Genomic DNA, 18,855 nt, shown 5'->3' with positions numbered 1-18,855 from the left:
TTTGGCAGCGACGTCTGATCACAGGATGCAGGGGGCACGTGATACAGCGCTTCAAACGCGTACAACTTTTCGGTTGATTCTTCTTCGAAAGGGCCCACGAGGGCGCTGTTAGAACTGATGGACGCGCGAGGGCTGCATGCTTGATCGACGCGACGTATACAGTACATGTAGTAGATGTATGTACATGTACATGTAGTTGCTGGACACGCGTTACGTGCATTACGAACATGGCGTGTGCCCACCAAGGTAAGGTACATGTATGTGCTGCCATGCCGAAGTAAATTTTGCTACGAAATGCTGTTATTTGAACTCATTCAAGAACGAGCCGCAAAAGAATAACTGTTAACAAATTATACATCCCTTTTATTGGGTTTATTTCCACCATAATGGGAATTTGAAAGCCGAATTGGCCGGACATGCAAGTCTAGAGGTAGCCGGCCCCACACACTAGGCCACAGGGCCGGCTGTCAGCTGTCGTCAGGTAGTGGTTCTCTTTTACAGTCTGTCTCTTATCTGTCGCCACCACAGCCCTACTTCAAGACATGCCTGAAATCCAAACTGCAGGATTGTCACAAATTTAAATAAGTCCAAACTCTGAGGAATACGCCGGTGTAAGTAAAATTGTCAAGACATTCTCATTTAGGAAGATTATTGGTAGGATTTGAAGTTTGTGATACAGTCCTGCAGTTTGGATTTCAGGCATTAAAGACATGCCTTGAACTGAGTTCAAGTAGGGCTGTGATGTTGATAAGAGACAGATTGTAAAAGAGAGCCACTACAGCCCTACGTGTGGGGCCAGTCTGGAGGCTGTGCCAGAATGACTTTGGGTCCTAGGCACTACGCTGCTACGGGCTCGTTCATACTCGCTGCGTTTTCACACACGCTGCACATGATGCGAATGCCGCATCTGATGTTTACACTTTCATCATTTCTCAAGTCTCGTCTGCAAGTGCGTATCCTACAAAAGTGTAAATATATAAATTTGTCCGAATACACATACATTTCGTGTGTACCACTATCCATTACTTTTACAAACTGTCTGCAAGGGGGTGTATTTTTATTACGTACTGCGCTTTCGTTCACGCATTGCAGACACCTCAAAATAGACCTTTGCATTGCGTACACAGTGAATATGCAGCGAGTATGAACTGGCCTTAAGGCAGTTCTAGGCTAATGTTGTACGGTACATGTATTAGGCCTAATGCTACATGTACTTGTTACTTAGGCCAAACAGTGCGGCGAGTTGGTGTTGTAACGAATGGTACCGAAACTCAGGGAATTTGAGGTTTGACATTGAAAACCTATTGGTACTGAGCCTGAGGAAAGTGTGAGGCCAATAAAAAATGTGCCATGGGGTGGCGTAAATATCCGGGACTGTTGCAAAATGGTGGGTAGTTACTGATGAAAACAGCAACCAAGGCGACGTACGCATGCACCAGCCAGTCAGAAGATCTGATCACACAACAATTTCTTTGATGAGTACATACGTGCATGTTCATTGCAGTTGTTTTGCAAAACTGGATGTCCGCGCTGCCCCATGCCGGAATGATCAATTATGGGCCTGTCAAGTTTTTTGCCAGGTGTGGGGCCAAAAGGTGACGATATGATGTGGAGGTACATGTACATGACTTTACAGTGGCCAGGCCTTTTATTTTGCAACATGCTGTGAAAACTAGACATGCCAGACTTGACAAAGGGCCTACAGTACCAGTACATGTACATGTAGGTGGGGAGATTAGGGACCTAGAAACAATCATGACAATACTACACATGTGTTGTGGCATGAAACAGTCAAACTTTTATTTTATAGCCGATATTGAACTGATACTGTGCAATTGTGAAACGACACTGTACATGTAGGCCTACCTGTGCATGTACAGTGTACATACATGTAGGCCTACATGTACATACAGGTATACACGTACATGTACGGTAAGCCTATGTACAACATGTACACCTGTACTGGTATACCAGGACTAGTACGTCGTGTACATGTATCTGATCAGTTGAGCAAATTACATGTACTTGGGGTAGCCTACATGTAGTGACAGGGGCAAGCCTCTCTTTAGTAAAATGACTTACCCAGCACTTGAGGTGATCGTTAGAGTGCATTGTTTACCAGGGGTCATCACAGCATGCAGCTCCCTGCACCAAAGGTGTACATACATGTATGTTCAAATCCACCCTTTTGCTTGTACCCCAATACAGCTGCAAAATGATCCATTTATAGTTCTAAATCAATTCTTACCCCCAGACCTACTGTACATTACTGCACTAGCGGGCCCTCTAGCTCCATCACTCTGAGCTTTAAGAGGTGAAAACGTTAAGATCTTGTGTCATGGATGAAATGCTTAGGTGGCTTGTATTGAAGTGTGAGCTGCAAAAATTTGAAGAAGGTTAAAAACAAGGGAGAAATCTGTCTGTTTATACATGTCTGCACACTACAGTTGGGCTAGCTCAACTGCAGTGCTATAGTTGGGACTGTCCCAATTATAGTATAGGGACTGATTCTGTAGTTGGGATCTTAACCACTTCATGCCGGAGCATTTTTCAATATTGATGATGCTGGGCCGGCATGACTATCATTTTTTCCATTTTCAAAATCCTTCAGAAATTCATCATTTCATTTAACGGTCGTTTATAGCTGCACAAAGTAATCTTTAGGCACTACTCTAAGTTGACAGGTGACCTTCATTGACGCGCGAGTATTTCAGCCAGGCCTGCAGCCTTGTAAACAGAGCCCAGATTGTGCGGTGTTGTGTAATTGTCTTTTGTTCACAAACCTGGCTCGGTGCACTGCTGACCTCTTTTCAATAGGGGCCAGATTAGCGTGCAGCGGTGCTGTGTGGTTCATCGCTGCGCTGGTGGAGCGCTTTTGTCCCCGGCAGTAATCCGCTCGCTCTCAATGCCCCAAACCCTGGTATACGGTTTCAAAACAAGGCTGGATTATCACCACTTCTGAGAGTGAAAAATGTCGGTAATGTCCAGCAGGCTGGTCTTTTGTTCGGAGTACGGTCTTTTGTTACAGGGCCCTGTTTCCTTTGTCCGAGTTCGGAGACCCTGGCCATGCATATAAACCATACGTCTCCGATTTCGGAGTCCCCGGCAGGAAGTGGTTAACAGGAAGTGGTTGCACTACTGTGTGTTTATGTACATCTGGAGGTGTGTCTGACAAATTGAGACGTTTGTTAATTGTTGTGTTATGTACATGCATGCACATTCTCATGTAATGTACATGTACGTTGACTTTCCTTTATTTATGAATGGTTGTCTGAATTCCTTTTTTTTGTTCCAGGTTCACATAATTACCTGACGTACTGCTGCCTCACTTGCTGTTGCTCCTGTCCTACTTAGAGGTGACCTGAAACGACCAAGGGATTGGCGGTTTTTGAGTATTTTCTTTAGAGAAAAAAGTTCAACAGCTGACATAATGCCACGTTATTCAAGGTCACGGTCTCCAAGACATCGTCGCCGGAGGTAAGATGAGGGCACAGGTCAAAGGTCAAAGTTTGCAGCGGGAGTACATGATGCAGGAACAAAATTGCTGATGTTGCGATTGCAGAATTTGAAGTCAAAATCAGAAATGTACTTTGCTGTCGGATTGTTTTGTCACCTTTCATGTAAAGTATTTTATAAGCCAGAATTGAGAATGGAGTGTACTTGTCAAATGTTTGATACTTAAGGACCACTCAGTACCAAAGGTTCAATTTTACAAAGCTGTGTGATCCATCATAACTTTAAACGCCCAACTTTTTTCAGCGTTTTCTTTAGCCAGCAAAATCTAGCATAGCTAATTGGAGCAAAAAGCAGCACAACAGTTGCATGTTGCTACATTGACCAAGTTATGATGACATTAATTAAAGTAAAATTGAACCTTGGAGCTAGTTTTGGCCGTGAAAAGGCGCTGTTCTTGGAGTAAACATTCATGTAGTGGAGAGATTTGTGTAAAGCATAACTTTCAGGATCAGCACAACCACAAGTTGACATGAACTACTCAAAAATGTGTCAAGTTTATGATTGTCTGAGAAAGAAGACATCAGAATTTCCTACGGGATCCAGTGGCCCAGTTTTGCTGAAGCACCGTGTAGACGTGTGTAGAAAATGCCCTGCAGAATGGAGAATTTCATCTCGCTGTCTGACGACAAAGTTGGAGAGGTTGTCACAAGTTGTGCATAAGCAATTGTGACAATGTTGACTTGCCAGTGAATATCTTTCGATGTCTCAGAGTCACCACAAATGAGCAAGTTTGGTATAAATTTAAAAAAGCCAAGGTCTTTCGGGAACAAAGCACATGAGTGAATCAGCGTATGGCAGCACTTATAGGACAGACCACCGTGGGGCGTAAGCGCACTTTTGCCGGGAAGCATGATTACATCAGAAAAAAGTTCCCCGCAAAAGGGCGTAATAAACACACTCCCTTTATTTAGTAAAAATGGATAAAATTATCTACAAAATCAACACCGGCTGTACAAAAAGCAACCTTTGAACAATTTATGAAACGACTTGGGAAATTTTTCAAAACTTTTCGCAAAGAAATCTTTATATTTCATTAAAATAAAACAGTTGCTTGCATACATCCTTTTGCTTGGAAAAGTTTTTTTTTGCAACGTGTAGCTGTTTCCGAAAAACCTTGCACTGGGCATGTGCTGTTGGAATACCGAACTGGCTCATTGTGCTTGTGCATAGAAGGGGATTCTTTGGCATCTTCTGCGCAGGACGTTGAGGAATTGCCAAGAATTGTGAACAGTGTGTAAAAATGGATTGATGTCTTACCAGATAACTGAGTGAGGACGTCTCGTCATCGGAGGACTTTAGCCATTAGAGGACTTTTTGACAACACCTTGTGCATACAGTCATCATACTCTACATGTATGTAAAGTGCATGTACGGTAATGTGCATACATGTATGTATGTATACGTTTACGTGTACTTGAAGTGGTGAATATATGTACATCTTGCCATTGTTTGGGAGGAACAACCATGCATTCTTCTGACTGACAGCCATGAACTTTACAGGACTTTTTCTGAAATTGGTGTGCAGTTTACTGGAACTGGCTTACAGTTGAAGAAAACTATTGATGTGCCGCTTTGAACGTACTGGTACACCGCACATGTACTCTACAGTACAGCATTGCTGTACCTGTGCATTGGAAACAGGGAGTGGATATTGGTAATTCTATGGAGGAGAAAGTTACACTTAGGTGCATGTACTTGATGATGTACCGCACCATGGACCAGAGCAAGGAACTTACCACTCCAAGTTCTTGATTTACCGGCACATGTACCGGGTACATGAAGAAACAGTTCAAGCAACAGGACTCTGTGGTGGCAACTCTTCTGAACTGTAAAGGATTTTGAAAGTCTGGCCCGGTGGCTAGCAAAGGAACTTGACCTGATAAGCATCGAATACACCTTTTGTGCATGAAGTGATTGCCGGCCGTTACCTGTACATGTAGTTGCCCAAGGATGTCTTGGAATGAGTGTGAGACGTGGGGTCTATTGCTTGAAGCAAAGACGGTCACCGGCTGCAAATTGTTATGGAAAATTCAGCAAATGAAATGCAAACAAATTTGATCAAGACCTGTGATAAAAATACAGCTGTTTGTGGGCATGATGTACATGAAAATGATGCAAATAATTCAAGCCAATTTCCCGTCAGTCAAAAATATCATGAATAATCTTGGAAGTTTGTTATGGGCTTGACCACTGGACAATGCATTTCTTTGGCTCTTTCACTTAGAATATGATACATGGCACATGCACATGTTGCCATAATGAATAGAGTTCCCCTCGTGGAATCAAGCTGACTAGCCGACTGGCTAAGAGACCCTTCAGGAGGAGTTGGGTCAGATGGGATCATCTCACGACATCAGTGTGTCATTGCATTCATGTACATACATGTACTATAAAGTGGTTCATGTACATCATTCACAACATTAGCTGCACCATAAAAATCCATGAAGGCTACTGGTACATGTACATGTAGTGTTGAGCCTGAAAGCGAGGATACATGTAAGCCAAGGAGAATAACTGAGAAAAATTATTTTAAGTTGAGTGGAGCCAGATAGTACAAAACCTGGACAGACTGAATATGATGCTGTGATGAGCAACACCACAAGTGCCACAAGAGGATACACAAAATGACTTTCTCTTGAAGACTTGGGAACATGCCACTATAGAGGAAGGACATAGGAGTTGCAACTCTGGCACTTCAAAGTGTTCAGTGATGGTCGTCGCTGAGTCAGACAAATAATAGAAAACATTCCAAAAATACCTGAGTACTGCCGGCATCTTAGCCGGACAACGTGGGCCAGTAATATCCCAGTAATACTTGTATTTTTTTGCTTGCAATTAAATACAAATTATTGCTTTGACCAGGAAATAAAGAGAGAAAAATCCCTGATATTAGACCTACTTTATCATCGCAAATAAACTTCCAATACATCAGTGTTCAAAGACTTGGTACGAATTTGGCTAAGACTGCCCAAAACAAAATCTTCATTACTACTGGAAAGCTTAGTTAATTGGGAACAAAATGCACTATTTCATCACAGGGAGTGATCGTGAAATCTCAGAAAATACACTTTTGTACAAACGCCATAATAAAAATGACTCAACCAAAGACAAAATCTCGTAAACAACCGGGCTATTTATTCCCAAAATAACTCCAGAAGAAAGAGTTCATGAAGGGCAATGACTGCACATAAGGTTTTAGGGCACACAGCATAATGCAAGCAACTACACAAGCATTACATTGGATGTTGTACTGAGATCATACAAAGCATCAACAAATGCATGAATATTCAATTTCCTATACCTCAGTACACAAAGTTTTAAGGATGCAGATTACCATTGACAAATTGCGGTGGGGATCATAGGGTACAAAGGGGTTTCATGGTTGTGAACAGATGGTGTATAGCAAGCGTTCGCTGCGCTCTGGCTATCCCGGGCGTGCCAGAAAGTGGTAATTGGCCAGATGTTACAGCCCGGGCAGTTCAAACTCCTTCTGTGTCCTTCCTCTATGATGCCACTGAGCAGTGAAAATGTTCAACATGTACTATGTACCACCCAACATTGGAACCATGCCAGCCAGCGGTGGGAACACACCACCCAATATTGGAACCATGCCACCCGCCCCCAAGCAATGGGAACATGCAGTCAAGCAGTGGAAACATGCCACCAAGCAGTGAGAACATACAATGCACATGTACCACCCAACATTGGAACTGTACCACCCAGCTGTGGGAACATGTCATCAAGCAGTGGGACCATGCCACCCGCCCTCCAGCAATGGGAACATGCAGTCAAGCAGTGGAAACATGCCACCCAGCAGTGAGAACATCTGAACATACTGTACAATGTACAGTACCACCAACATGCCCAACATTGGAACCGTGCCACCCAGCTATGGGAACATGCCGTCAAGCAGTGGGACCATACCACCCAGCATTGGGAATACGCAACCAAGCTATGGATATTGCCAGTGTTCAGGAGTGGAAACAAAGTACATGTACAGTACTCAAAGGGGTACCTGATTCCTCTGTGAAAGAGAATACAACACCCAACAAAGGAAATGGAGGAAGTATGCACCCATTTGACCTACATGTACAACTACAAGGTGCCTCATGTACATGTACCTAGGAAACAAAATCTCTGGCGCTGGCATTACAGGCAGTGTTCAGTAGTTGAAACAAAAGTGCCCTTGGATGTGGTATGCTGCTAAGAGAATAGTTCACAGCCACCGACAGTTTAGGGAATGTGGTTCACAGCAGTGACTGCAGAATGTCCAGCAATGGAAATCACATGCCCAGCAAAAGGGGATGGGGGCACCCAGTTAATGGAATGCAGCACCCAACCAGGAGAGCCCATACAGTGCCCACAGATGGGAACAGAATGTCTTACATTGGAACCAGAGTGGCCCAAAGTGGGAGATGTTGGGGGCATGACACCCAGCAAAGGGAACAAAGCACCCAGTGCGGGGAAGCAGCACCAAACAAGTTGGAACACACTTCCCAGCAGTGGAAGCAAAATGCCAAGCAATGGAAGCAGAGTGCCCAGCAAAAGGAACAGTGTGCCAAGTAAAAGAGAAAAAAACGCCCAACCTAGGCATACGGTGTCCACAGTTCCCTCTGTGGATACTGAGAAAGTGTGGTGTGATGACAAATCTTTGTCAGTTGCCAAGGAATAAAAAAGATGGTGTTTACCAGCGCCGCAGGTGTCTTGGAAGAGGGAAATGTTGTACACGTTGTACATACATTGTACATTGTACATGCACGTGTGTATGTATCTTCATACATGTACATGTAAGTGGACTGTCCACGACGGCTCATGTTGCGGTCACGCAATCATTAGTCAACTGAAAAGGTACAGTATTTATTAGGCAAGAATTCTGTTTTGCATGATTTAGAATCACTCTGCCTGTGACTTAGCACCCCTCCATTTCTTGGTTTGCACTTCATCCCTTAATTCACACCTTTACCTGCCCTTTTCTTGTACATCTCACCTCAGTAGACCTCAGCACTGATGACACCACACTTTTTTTAAACGTGATTGCTTTCTTAAATGGAGCTGAGTGAACCATAGGCCCCCACTGGCTCCATAGCAAAGTGCATGAACAAGTGTGACATCATGTACATCAGTACAGTAGCCCATCCCGCCCTGTTCTTTTTACGTTTGATTTGTTTCCACCCATTTGAGATTTCTTTTGAAGTTAATGTTTGACACTTATGTGTATGTGTTCATGGCACGCTTTGGTTTGAAGGTTTTTAATTCTTCATGTGCACAACATGCTTTTTACAACAAAGTGACGACCGGGCTCTTGCCCATTCGCCTTATTACTAATACCGCATGGGTGATTTTGCACAATGGTAGAAAGGCATTGTGGGAAGGAAATGGGGGCAGTGGTAGAAAGGCATTGTGGGAAGGAAACAGATTCAAACATTGCCCCTTTTTCCTTTCTACATGTGTACCATTGTGCAAAATCACCCATGTGGTATTAGCAATAACGCTCATGCAGCTACAAAAACATACATGTACCGAGGGTACATGTACATGTATCTATCATTCCATTGTACGGTGCACATGTACCAGTACATGTGACAGTACATGTACATGTACTAGAATGTCACTTTATGCTGTGAATGACTCTACATGTACATGTATGTTCACGTACACATATGTGATTATAGCATTTTATGTTGAGCAAAATGAGTCACACTTCCTCTACCCGGTAATGAGTGCTTTACAACAAATCACAAATGTCTAACGTGTAGTTACTGCACATTATACACAGAGTTGAATATATTGTTAGACACTATTGTAACAATGGCTAGTTGTTGACACTATTGTAACACTGGCTAGTTGTTGACTCGATTGTAACACTGGCTAGTTGTTGACTATTGTAACACTGGCTAGTTGTTGGTGTATTCTGGCAAATAGCTTCCCTTAATAGAAAAGCAATATTTTCTCTGTCCAGTTTTACTATATACAATTTAAGTTTCTGGATTTTAGAAGTACATGTAACTTGTATTCTGGAGTTTTGTATTTCATAAATCAAAATCTGACAAGATGTGCAATACAATGCAGAATGTATGACTAGAAATAATAACTTCAATACAATGTATGTACATGTACCCGTAGCATTGTAGTGTGCAATACATGTATGAGATATTCATGGACAAAGTGTAACTTAAATTGTGAAGTCCAGAATTTGTTATGGCAACAAGAATTAATATACATGTACATGTAACAGTACTGGTACATGTATTTTGTATCGTCAACTTCTCAGAAGAGCCAGCAAGTTGACTTGGAAGAAACTTAGGATATATTGTACTTACTCTGAGCAGTCCTGAGCAGTACATGAATGCCACTGTCTTCAAACAGTGTATTGTAAGTCATCGGAGAGTTTTGTGTCTCGGGCATTACAATACCTTGAAAAGTACTCAATGGCATTATTAATACATACACTATCCTGGACTCTGTGTTTGTACATGTATGGAATTTTGTAGTCGTCCTAAGATGCATTTGAGATTGCCAGTGCTTATTTTCATAGGGGTACGCGTGATTGTACATGTACACATGTATACGTACATGTTGTTAGTATAAAAATTTAAGCACACTTTTGTAAAAGTTAATTTGCCATGTGGGTTTGATCAGTATCTTAGTACTTTAGAAATGGTAACATTGCATCTGCTGATAGATTCTAGTCTACATGTTGGCTGAGAACACAAACATTAACCTGATTTGTCTTTTCATGCAGATCTTATTCCAGCAGCACCAGTTCACGATCCAGGTCCAGATCAAGATCCCCTCTCAGGGGCAACCCCAAGTATCGGTCACATGACAAGAAGACTTCCAGAGGGCGCTCCCACTCCCGAACCCCACCCCGAAAGGACCGAGTGTTTGGCGGTGGCTACAAGGGTTCCTCCTCCAAACAGCGCGGGAGACGCTCACGCTCATATTCACCGGGAAAGCGCCGCTACGGCAAGGCAAAGTCACGTTCTCGTTCACCGTCGTACCGAAAGGAGAGGTACCGGTCTCCCAAGAGATCGCCGCAGCGGGGTGGGCGGGAACCAGGCCACCAACAAAGTGAAGGTGGTTACCAAGAAGGTGGGGGCCAGTTACACCCAGACAGTCAGGCCAGAGATACAGAGGGGCCCCAGCTTCCTCCGGGCCATAATGTATTCAGGGAGGAATATGGAAGAGGAGTCCAGGGACAAGACCAGTTACCTCTGACCTCCCGAGATGTTGTCTATGAGAGGGGCAACAGCCAGTCAGAAGGCAGTCAATCTAAGTTTACCCCAACCCCACCCTTCGAAAGGGCCTACTCCAAGGAGAGATACCGAGAGAACGACAAGACAAAATACGAAGCTGTGTCCCCAGATGATCTGCGCTTCACCCCCAAGTCTTCCCGACGCAGCGAATCACCCTACCGTGACGATCGCAAGATCTCCAAACCCAAACCAGAGTACTATAAAGTCCAAGAGAAGTACAGCCAGCCAGGCATATCTGGCCAGGGGTATAAGGCGGCCTTGCCCACTGAGTCCCAGAATGTCAAGATGGCCCCTCCCCCAATCATCAGGCCAATATTTGACCCCTACTCAGTTAAGATCCCTCGCCGCAAGGACGAGGGCCTGAAGGAAATATTTGACCGGCCGGAGCTAAAGGCCCGTTTCACTTCGGAGCACTTGTCGTCGGAAGGAGCTCCTGAGACACGACCAGGTGCTGCAGTGGAGAAGAAAGAGCCAGTCGTGTATCGACAAGATGTTCACTTCACTGGTACCCTTCCAAGTGGCGTCCTTCCACCCCAGGCACAAGGTATCATCGAGAGGCGGGAGCCTCTGCTCTCTGGCTTTGAGCCCAGGCGGGACACCTACCCTGATCCAAACCTTCAGTATGCTCCTCGAGGTGGGCCGATGGGTCTCAGCAGCCAGTACCCAGCTCAGCAGACAACTTTCCAGGTGCAGCCCCAGGATCAGTTTGGCCCGCCAAAGGAGGTTCCTCCCCTGCAGGACTTCAACCGCCAATCCATGTTTGTCCAGAGGGCCGGATCCCCCGTCATGGGCCTGCCCCAGAGCCCCGTCTCCTACCAGTACCCGCCGGATGACTTGCCAGACATCAAAGGCCCGCATGACCTGAGGCATGATCTGGAGTCACGCCGGAAGCAGATTGAGCAACAGCAACAGGAGCTTCCGCCGGGTCGGATGAGGAGGCCTATCAAGATCGCGGTCCAGATCACGGTCGCGCAGGATTAGTCCCTCGCCCAGGCAACGCTCGCGCTCTCGCTCTCGCTCTCACTCACCAGGTCAGCACTACAAGTCCTACCATCACAGGCGCTCGCACTCCCGCGAACGCTCGCAGGACCATCGATCCCGGGACCGCAGACCTGTCCGAGAGCGGCTTGGCAACATGTCCAAAGGATCTGGAGACAACTCCTTATCTGATGGTGAAGGAGATAGCAAGTCCTTCAGTTGGACCAGGAAGCGCACATTCTACCAGGTGAGTGGAACATGTTTATGATACCAGTACATGTACGTTATGGCACTTATTGAAATATTTGAAAATTAATCTGCATTTCTGGTAATGAAACCAAGGAGTCCTCAAAAGTGCCCTAGGCACTGTAGCCAGTATGTCTGACTCCCCTGATAAACCTCTCAGAATAAGAGCCCCTCATTTTTTTTAATGTCCAATATTCTGAAGAATAACTATTACAGCTGAAACTTGGATGTCTATTACATGTACACGTACGTGTCAGATGTACGGTAATGTCCTGTTCATCATTGTACTAGCCTCTCATACGTTTATCACAAGAGGACGGTGTTGTAGCGTCCATCACAAACCCGCACAAGCCCCTGCAGGTTCATTAAGAGTCCATTTCAAGTCATTCAGTCTTTAACCAAGTCACAGGCTGTTCAGGTGACCTGTGACAAGAACATTCCTTTGTCATTGTCCATCTTGTGACTGATGACTGGTTTTGTGACTGGACTCGGGAATGGATTCATTTACATGCACAGCCATGCTTAGGACAAAAGTGAACACCTGTATTATCAAGGAACATGAACATCATAAATACATGTGGTGAACATTGTAAAAGTCAACAGTGTAAAGTTGCTGTGACACAAAATTTGTGATGTTTGCAGTCATTTCAATGCATACCACATGAATATTCTTACTTCGAATCAATTTTTTTTCTTCAGCAACATGACCGCCGAGGAGACCGCTCCAGGTCCCCGGACAGCAGTGACTCGCGTGAGCGAGGCAGCTACAGAGGCACAGCCAACAGGTACCGTGGCTCAATGCGCGGCACCTACCGTGGCGGCCGCGGTCGGGGTCGCGGCTACGTGGGCAAGAACTACATCCCCGGCTACAATCGCGGGATGAGGGGCAGATACATGCCCAGGGGTGGCCGAGGCTCGTTTAACGCCGGGAGGAGGAGCCCCACCTGGACACATGACCTGTTTGACAAGGAGAAGGAAGAGCCTCAGGATGCACAGGACAAGAAGGATAAGAAGAAGCAGAAGATTGACAAGGGAAAAGAGAAGAAGGTAAGAGTGACATTATTCCTTAGTAAGAATTCAAGGAGTTAGACCTCGTCTGAAACAGGCTTCCAGGAGGATGGCTAAGTCTATTGTCTGCGTGTCTATGCCTACTTCCAATAAAGACATAGACTTAGCTGTGGACAACAGATCTGAATGCAGCTTAAGTTTACCATACTTGAGTACAACGTTGCTACTCCATTGAGCCTTTTTAGCAGTGTGTAGTGATGGCACGTCTTACTTGAAGTCCGGGGGGGTACCATACAAGACTTACATGTACATGTATATTGAAAGCCACACGCACATGTACACATTCATGTACATTGGGGCACATGGCAAGTGCTTACAAGTTTTATCTTTAACCCTAACAGTTCTGCATAAAATTTGGCTTACAGTACTCAGTGGGGCCTACTAGTACTACAATACCCTAGGGAAACATGTCCTTGCAGTTGAGACTTTGTTGGCAAATTTTTTTTAATTTTCAGGCTTTTTATGCTCGAATATATGGAGCCAACTCTACACGTGAGATTAATAGTAACATGTGGACAAGGTACATGTACTAAGCAGTAGTCTGAGCCTGAAGGACTTAGCACTACAAAGTACTACTTCTGGCTAGGTTACTTCCATTGTTCCTCGTACAGAGAACCATAAAGCCATGCCTTTTTTTGCCAGAGCACTGTATGGTACATTGTCTTATCTATTGTATTTTATGGCTTCAGAGAACAATTAGGTCATGTCCTCTGGCAAGTGACAGCGCTGTATACTACATTTTACTACTAAGTAGTACTTTGTAGTATTCAGGGCTGTTAGGGTTAAGATGCACATATACAGTACATGTACATGTACATGTACTTTGCAGTGGGGAGATGTTAATTTTAATCACATGATTTTCCTTTACCCAATGTACATGGATATATTTATAAACACTGTATGCTCAGTGCTTGTCCGAGAGCTTACGAAAAAATTCACCAGCTTACTCGGGTGGGACTCGAACCCACGACCTCCCAGCACTAAATGAATATAAACATTGGGTAAGGGCAAAACCCATAATTAAAAGTTTTATCTTGCTGTTAGTGCATTTCGTGAATTGTGCCAGACCAGTTTGAAATCAAATACAGTCGAACCTCATTAATAAGAGGTACATGTAACAAATTACCTTGTTATAACAGGAACCTTGTCTAATCAGGAATAAAACAATGAAAAAGAAAGGATTGGGACCAAATATCAACTCATGAGTTCAGGTACCCTCAGATTATAATTTTCAGTTTCCTATTTACATACATGTCTATACACCTGTACAAAGTGTACTATATGGAGATTTTTTTTTTTCATCTTGACTTGCTTGTATAATTTTTAATACCGTTTACAGGAATACCATTAATTAGGGAAGAAATTTTTGTGTGTGCTTGGCTGGTCTTAAATGTGCGTTTAAGACCAGCTAAGGAGAATGGACTAATGTATGGGCTTTATCGGCGTTCAGTCTTCTTAAGCGCACACATGTACATGTACGTGTACATGATTTTGTGAGCCACGTGCATGCAGACACTTGACCTATCAGAATTGATTAACCACTTCCTTGTTGATGATGTTGGGCCCGGTTATTTATCTTTTTTTCTGTTTTCAAAATTCTTTAAAAATTTGTACCTTCATTTAATGGACACTTACAAGCACATGAAGGACTGACTGGTGGCCCCTCTAGCCTGACAGACAAAATCTATTGACGCCTGAGTATTTCCGCCAGGCCTGCAGCCTTGTAAAAAGAGCCCAGATTGTGCAGTGTTACATAACTTTCTTTTGTTCACGAACCTGGCTCAGTGCACTGCTGACCTCTTTTCAATAGGGGCCAGATTAGCGTGCAGCGGTGCTGTGTGGCTCATCGCTGCTGTGGTGGAGCACTTTTGTCCCCGATGGCAATTCGCTTGCTCTAAATGCCCCAAACCGTGGTATACTATTTCAAAACAAGGCTGGATTATCTCCACTTTTGAGAGTGAAAAAATGTCAGTAATGCCCAGCAGCCTGGTCTTTTGTTCCAAGTACGGTCTTTTGTTACAAGGTCCTGTTCCCTTTGTCTAAGTTTGGAGACCCCGGCCACGCATATAAAGCATACGTGTCGGGATCTGGAATCCCTGGCAGGGCATGGTTAAACTGTCTCATATCCAGGTGCCAGCGTGTTATTTATGCAGTGGGCATTATCACTTTTCAGCAGGTATTATCAAATGTTAATACACGGTCTTGTTGCACATTGTTGAACAGAGGGACTGTCTGAGGTACATGAATGTTAATTATTAATTATGAAATACAGAAAGGCAATTCTGTTTGAGAATGTCTAGAACACACACTGTTTGTTGCAACTGTTTCAGCCGTCAAATAATTCACTTGCTTCTTATCACCACTTTTATGATACTCCTTTTGTTTGTAATCCTTGTCATCTCCAGGTGGTGAAACAGAAAGTCAAGCAAGTCAAGAAGGCCAAGAAAGTTAAGAAGAGCCCCAGCAGGTCGGAGACCGGCCAGGTGAGAATGAAGGGCCTGACGGTTCACCCCAACCCCATGCGTAATATATCCAATATTAGTTTTGAGATTGGTTTTCAAGAAATAGGCTGCTATTCTGCATGCAGCAACATGACACTTCTGACATGTAAGAATTATAGTTTGGTACCAAGGGAGGAGCTCGATGCACTTTTTTGTGGGCTTTTTAGGTGTTTTTTCCCTACATGTAATGGAAAGATCATTCATGGAGGGCATTGTCGCAAATTAAGGCAGGATGTGGGTGATGTGTGGGGAGTCGGGTTGGCAAGGTAGTTCTTTCCTCGCCTTCCACCTCTGTGGTCCCGGGTTCGATTCCCGGCCCGGTCCACATGTGGATTGGGTTTTCAGTCCCTACCTGACTCCGTGGGTTTTACCCAGCCTTATTCCTCTGGGGTTTTCCTCCCACCTTTAAAACTGTAACTGCTTCTTACTGTCTCCCCTTTACTGATGTTGGTGAGTGTGGGTCGTTTGGTGGCTGCGCGAGGCGCCCTTGTAGCGGTATGCCATTGGCTCAACCATGTTTAAATGTATTCATTGTTCTACGCTTAATGTCGTCATTGCACAGTGCATTTGAACATATATATATGTAATTTGCACTTTATAAATGAATGAATTATTAATTATTGAAATGGCTATTTTAATTTCCATGATTGCTTCAACTACATGTAAGCATTCTTCTCAAAAGGACATGCTGTGCTGGTGATGGGCTAGGTCACGTGTATCACTGAACAACGGTTTCTAATTTAATCATCAAATCACAAACCGGTTCATGTACGTTCAGATTTACATTTACCAGACATGTACATGTGCATCTACATTGCCTACCAGGCTGCCGTAATTGAGTAGGTTTCACAGTGAAACCCTGATAGTAAGATCACCGTTAGTAACTTAGTACAACATCCTGCTCATACGTTTTCGGTGTTTGCATTCATTGCTTTCCATTCCTGTTAATTCAAGGACCATTATGTAATAAGGAAATATTGTGAGTCCCATGACGGGGTTCCATTGTACCGGTACGGTATATGCTGGGTACAAAATTCTGTTTAGGCAGTATGGTGTTCATGTTTAAATATGCAGCTAAAATTAAGTACCAGAAAATTTGCTAAGTAACACTACCATGCATCTTTGCACTGGCTCTTGCAAATTCACAGTGATTTTTTTCCCCCTTTCTGTCATATTTACAGAATTTGAAGAATTACTGTTACTGTGTTCATTTTCCATTTCCCTTTTTCTTTAGAAAAACAATGATGTTCCCCAGGCGCTAGAGCCAACAGAAACTGCATCTTAAGCTGTAAGACAATATGGGGTGCCAGACCATGTACAGACGTTCACGCACAGTAGCCAGGAACATGGCAACTGGTTCGTTTCAAATTGCTGTTTACCCATTGGAGATGAAGTACAAATGTTCCACTCAGATGTTCTGAACTGAAAAAAAAAATGCAAGACTGCTTGCAAGATGGTGATCTGATGACTCCAAGTGAATGGGAATCTTGATGGGTGTACCAGTTGGAACCGATGGAGGTACCAGCCTACCATTGTACATACATGTAGCTCTTCCATTCCTGCCTTGTCTGAAAAAGTACACATGTACAATGTGTTGCAGCACTTGTAGGAGATGACCAAAAGAAGTTGAGGTATTTTAGATTTTTTAAGTAAATGGTAGATACGTTATTTGTTGTTGCTCCATTAGTAGATTTGTTTAATGCACATGTACATGTACCAAGGCATCATCAACAGTTAACACATTGCGCGCAGAGTATTTGTGTGTGGGAATACTCGACCTTTGCATTTAACTTTTTGACCAAAGATTCTGTGCATGATTTACATTGTTGGCTGTGGTAGCTGGCACGGGGTCACCCTTATGGTCACTGTACAGACAGTGGACAGTGGAAAGGAACTGTCTTGAGGCCTTGTGGGTGGTTAATCACTAGAGCCAATGAAGAACATGCACAATAGTCAATACTGTATGGTGACTGCTTTCACAAAGTACACCACAATACGATTACATTTACATTGGAATGCCTTTGTGATAGCCAAGACATTCTTACATATGCATAAGCTGTGTGTGACTTTGTGATAACTGTGGCAATGTCATGATTACCCGAGCACACAAGCTTACATGAATTCAAACTCACAAATAATAAAATTGGTCGCATCTTTGTGAGTGATGAATATACCGGTACATGTTCATGTGAGAATGGTGCTGTAGTTGTCGTCAGTAATATTGTACAGTTGACTAGCTGAAAGGGACGCGCATATCCACACTGTATGCTGATGGTGCAAAGTCCCAAATGGATACACATGTCATTTTGGTATAAAGCTGAGGTGACTCGAGAAGACTTTGGTAAATCAGGTGTCATTTTTCTCATTTAACCAAGTTAAAATGAGGTAAAAGCCAGCTGTTTGCAAATGGGGAATTGCACAGAACTTCTTGCACTTGAGAAAATAACTACCTTAGTGTAGTCCCATAAATGTTTGGACAGCATAAAATTCGAGCCCTCTTAATTCCTTGAGCGTAGTTTTTTTCTCTTTAGCTTCATTCAAAGCAGCACCATGCCAAGTAGGCCTAGAGTTGTCATTCTAATTTCCTGCTTTTGTTGTGAATAAAATGTCTATCGTACAGAGTTTAATATGTTGCCTAAGAAAGTTTTCTTTACTTTAAGTGCTTTAATTTTCTTTAGATTGATAGCTTTCTAAAACGTCTGGAAAAGGTTTCTTAAATCCATGCAACCTGTCCCACAGTCATTGGAAAAACCCCAACCTAAGGCTATCTCAGTTGTAGTGAGAGAGCATTGTAATTGAGGGTTGGTATTTGTGAGAGTTTGGATTGTTGTGTGTGTATGTTTTCAAGCCAACCACCCATCTGGGCAAACTCAGTGATTGTGTAGTGTAGGTCTAGGCTATGCTACTGACGGGCTGAACTAAAAAAAAATTTGATTATTTAAAGTTCGGCACAGCAATAGCACGGCGCTTAGCGCTTCAGCTTGGCAAATTGAATTTGAGCTCGACAGGGTATGCTGCGCTATCATCATTCAAATGGCACGACACTGCTCTATTTAAGTTGAGTGTTCAGCGTAATTGCTGAGCTATTGTCACACTCATTTTTATTAAGTTCAGCTGGGCAGTAGCATGGCGTCAAGTCTTGCCCCAAGAAGTCTGCTCTACTAAGCAGGAATTGTGGGTTTAAATCCCACCTGAGCAAGCTTGTGATTTTTTTCACATTTCTCAGACTACACTGAAAACACAGTGTAATTAAGTCCATCTGAAAGGGCAAAACCTACATTGTTTACAAA

At 43.6% G+C, this 18,855-nt stretch overlaps 1 pseudogene across 1 annotated transcript; it reads left to right on the top strand.

The window, feature by feature from the left end:
- Positions 1-145: 145 nt before the first annotated feature.
- LOC110986711 (uncharacterized) lies at positions 146-18,192 on the top strand (annotated as a pseudogene). The gene is made up of 6 exons (XR_015424592.1): positions 146-246; positions 3,296-3,477; positions 10,259-11,997; positions 12,696-13,043; positions 15,470-15,547; positions 16,800-18,192. The product of XR_015424592.1 is annotated as an uncharacterized LOC110986711 (transcript).
- The last annotated feature ends 663 nt before the right edge of the window (positions 18,193-18,855 follow it).

The sequence above is a fragment of the Acanthaster planci genome, linkage group LG02 (genome assembly GCF_054643075.1).
Source record: "Acanthaster planci isolate LZ-2023a linkage group LG02, COTS_SCS, whole genome shotgun sequence".
NCBI classification, from domain to species: Eukaryota; Metazoa; Echinodermata; class Asteroidea; order Valvatida; family Acanthasteridae; genus Acanthaster; species Acanthaster planci.
Note: the sequence above shows the minus strand (reverse complement) of the source record. Positions and strands in the feature narration are given on the sequence as shown.